Raw genomic sequence first — 4,939 nt, forward strand, 5'->3', positions numbered from 1 at the left:
TATATATATATATATATATATATGCATATAGACACGTAAAAATACAGAAAAATATGTATTTAAAAATATACGCTCACACACGTATTAATGCATTTAACGTGTATATAAATCTATGTTTATACATGAATACATATGACCAATTATGTATACATATAAATTTAACTACGTACTTATGAATGCATCTGTCAAACTAATTAGCCGTGTCTTGAATGTATAAAACTCAACACAGTGATTCCGTTAATTGATAACACTCCCGATCCCACTAAACCACATGACCAATATTCTAATGCACATTAACAACCAGAGACCGCTCAGTTTGAAAATCAATATGACACCCAGTTAAACGAAATAGTTTTTCGAAGACGTTAGCGTGTTAAAACGTTTGTACCATAGTGACAATATTCCCTCGATGTCACCTCAGTTATAACTCCGCTTTGAAAGGAATTTAATGAATGTGTTTACTCACGAATCTGCCTGCAACTATCGGCCTTATTGTACCATCATTGGGCTTGTAACAATTCACAAAGTGAAAATATCAGAGCTGCATTAAAACACTCAGAGTCGTGGGAACACGTTTCCCAGGGATGTATGTATGTATGTATGTATGTATGTATATATATGTATATGTATGTATGTATGTATGTATGTATGTATGTATGTATGTATATATAGTATTACTGGCGTGAGTGTGTAGCGGTGGGTTAGTGGAGAAGAAGGATATATGTAAACTAGCAGTATTTAAATATGTGATATCGAAAGAAAGGATTTTGTATTGATTTACAAAGACTGAGATAAACCAAGATTATCGTTTGACAATGACATACACATACCTATGAATTCACTGATACTGGCACGCACACGCACACGCACACATGTACACACACACACGCACACACACAGACACACAAATACACACACATACATACGTTTACATACATGTATACTTATAGCTAATGGTTTTACACATAAGATTGTGTACATAAGTGTGCGTTTACTTATATATGAGTGTGCATGTATATATACCCATACATAGACTCACACACACATATTTATATATGCGAGTAGGTATGTATATACCCACTTATGTATCTATACTGCATAACACGATAAAGTGTTCGGAGGAAAAAGGGTGTTTACATCTAGAATATGAATTTAGAAGCATTTAGAAATATGTTAATAAATAATTTCACGGTGTATCTCGGAATGAACACAGTAAATATTAGCCTATAATATGCTGGGTAAACACCTCGTGGATGAAAAAAAAAATTACAGGAGGCTACCTGTGGGAATCGAATTGTACTTCTACAACATTGGTAAATATGTTTACAAATAGAACCAAAGGAATTTTTGTTCTGCTTTCAACAATGTATGCTTCGAGTCCTGCAGGTAGTCAATGGCTCTTTTGCCTTCCAAGGGGGATTATAACTCAAGATATTACAAGCTATTATTTATAGCTGTATTTGCTTCAGACACTCCATTAAAGGACTTATTTTCACATGCGAAGGGAGGCGCGTGCGCACACCCTCCTCTCTCTCACACACACATACGCACACACGCGAGGCTGTTGGGAATGTCATTTGAATACGCGATTCAGATTTTGAATATACAATTGTAAATGAATAAGTTACATACATAATACACAATTATATATATATATATATATTTAACTTTTTTACTTTTTTCAGTCATTACTTTGCAGATATGCTGGGACACCGCCTTAAAAGATTGTTGCCGAACGAATCGACACCAGTACTTGCTTTTTTTGAGGCGTGGTACTTATTCTATCGGTCACCTTTTCGCAGACCCGGTAAATTACGGGGACGTGAAAACACCAACATCAGTTGTTAATCGTAATGGGGAACCAACAGACACGAACACACACACACACACACACACACACACACACACACACATGTGTGTATGTGTGTGTATGTGTGTGTGTGTACACGATAGGCGTCTTTCAGTTTCCAACTACACATTGGTTGTTGGTAAGGAGATTGAATAGAAAAAGCTGCATGATGGTGGAAGAGGGAGTGATAACAGAGGCAATATAATAGGAGAGGGAGTATTTGAACAATGAGTGATAGAGAAGGGCATAATGTAAGAGAGAATAAAGGACTAAAGGGCAACAATAAAATGGGATATGGTACGTGATATGGTAAGTTGAGATGGGCGGTGGTAAGAGCAGATGGTGTTTTTGAAGAGTGATATGGAGAATACGCGCGCCCGTGTGTGTGTGTGTGTAAGAGAGAGAGAGAGAGCGAGAGAGAGAGAGAGAGAGAGAGAGCAAGAGAGAGAGAGAGAGAAATAGATAGGGACAGAGATAGATAGATAGACTGATATAGAGAGAGACAAAGAGAAAGGGAAACAGAGATGGTCTAAAAGTAAAGAAGGTAAATGGTTGGAGTATTGAACATGTATATGATAGAAGAGATGACGAGAACTAAAAAGTGAAGGGTTTGAATATGGGAGAGAGTTAGAGTGATAAAATGATGGTAGGAGCACTGAGCACGTTCAGACCAAATGCTATTCTTCATTACACAGGTGCCTGTACAGTGTGTAGCAGAGAGGGTGCGTGATAAGATAACAGGGTAATAGAGAGTAGATGGAGACGTAACAGGAATATAATGGGCAAAAGACCTAATGTGCCAATTGTATGAATCCCAAATGCCAATAACACAACGACGATAACCACCACCACCACCACCACCACCACACCACCACCACCACCACCACCACCAGACTCCAATCTTTTCAAGTACTGTCTAAATTCTCTAGTCTCATAGGAGGTGGTGCAAGTGGCATTGCAAGCTAATTGAACACACGAAAATGATCTAATAACAATTAAGAGTACAAGACAATTTGTTAGCTAAGTAGTCTCATAATTACAGGCACAACGAAGCTCTTCTGGCAGAAAATAAAGGACCGATCTCTTTAGCTTGTCCGGTAACTTATCCATTTGGTTATCTACATCCTCATTAATGAAATAGTCATACGCTAACACGTTTATAGAGAAGATAATGAAGCAAATTTCTGTGCGGTCCCTTGACCTGCTCGATATAGTAGTTAAATCTATTAATTTATGGAAAACAAAGACAAATTAGATAATATAATGTGAACTAAAGAGCAATAAAATTCATAAACATTTACAAAACAACAATTATTTAATATTATATATTATTTATATATATATTTATATTTATAATTGTATACATTATTGATTAGGGTGTTATATAACAATAGATCATGTATTTAATTATGTCCCTTTAGAATTTACTTTAATTCCTGTCGAAGTCGACTTTGCAGTTCTCTTTCCAGAATGAATAGCTATACAATCGACTACACTTCTCAACCATAGACGTACGACCTTAGCCAACCAAGAAATCATTTCTGATTTAGAAAATTGCTTACGAATATTGTTTTTTCAAAATTTCATTGGAAACGAAAGAAACTATGTGATCATTAATACATTTGTGTTCCCCTTTTATTTATGCATTTACAAATTTAGTTTTCTGTATATTCCATCAAAGTAAGCTGAATGTTGATAGAAGTTGAAAATCATTTTAATTTGACGTCATCTCAGAATATAATTAGCGATTTATCACAGCTTGTTCAGCTGCGCTGCAGCAGTTTCAATAAAATTATCAACGAAGAAAACCTGTTTGTGCGTTAAAATGATATCAGTTAAATAGCATATACAGTGTTTGATATTTATAATCAAAAGATCAACTTTTAATAAATTTCATGATGTCAACATGTCGAAATTGAAGATTAAAAACTTAGAATAGACTGCTCTTATTGTATGGAAGATTACTCCAGATTTGACAGACTATGTATATTAGTTTATATATTTTCGTTGCAGAAGAATTGCACTTTTATCGAAAGAATATATAGATAGTTAATTCGATCATTCAATAGAATGTATTCTAAATCACCAGAGGAGGCCTTTGACAGCCACTGGCCAAACTTTGGTGTCATGGAGTGTTATCGGTGAGTGACCGTGGTCTTTTCAGACTTTTCGAGGCAATTAAGATTAATATGAAAGGATATATGAAACTGCATAGAAAAATATCAGATATACCAAGTGTATTCCAGAAGTTTTCAAACATTTTCATGAGAGTCATTTATTAATTTCAAAGAAGTATGAAATTCTAATCTCGTTCAATGCACTTGTGGTAGCGCTCCAGTCACTTCGTGAAGACCCCCATGAAAATTCTCCTATGTGAAGGTGTACAAGACTCTTGTCACAGCCTCCTTCAAGTTCTCCTTCACATTGGGGAACAAACAATTGTCGCAGAGGGCAAGTCTGGACTGTAGGGAGGATGAAAGACAGTTTTGGTACCCGTCTCTGTCAAGTAGATGGTTACAAGAATGAAATTGTGGACTGGTGCATTGTCCTAGTGCAGATGTTCTGGCTACCTTCACAAAGAGGTGGAGGTGCAATGGCCCAGTGGTTAGGGCAGCGGACTCGCGGTTGAAGGATCGCGGTTTCGGTTCCCAGACTGGGCGTGTGTTTATTGAGCAAAAACACCTAAAAACTCCTCGAGGCTCCGGCAGGGGGTGGTGGTGGCGACCCCTGTTGTACTTTTTCGCCCGAACTTTCTCTCACTCTTTCTTCCTGTTTCTTGAGTAACGCTGCGATAGACTGGCGTCCCGTCCAGCTGTGGGGTGGGGGAGAACACATACGCCATATAAACCGGGTAACCAGGCCCATGAGCCTGGCTAGGCTTGAAAAGAGTGAGAAAACAAATCTCGTTTCAGAGAATCATCAGATTTCTGATTATTCCCCTAAACGATATGAACGCGCTAACTAATTATCCAAATTTCTGATTGCCTCCTTTTTCTTATATAAAATATGCACTCTACTTCACTCATTCACCCACTCACTCACTCACTCACTCACTCACTCACTCACTCACTCACTCACTCACTCACTCAC

This window comes from Octopus bimaculoides, chromosome 13 (assembly GCF_001194135.2).
Source record: "Octopus bimaculoides isolate UCB-OBI-ISO-001 chromosome 13, ASM119413v2, whole genome shotgun sequence".
NCBI lineage: Eukaryota > Metazoa > Mollusca > Cephalopoda > Octopoda > Octopodidae > Octopus > Octopus bimaculoides.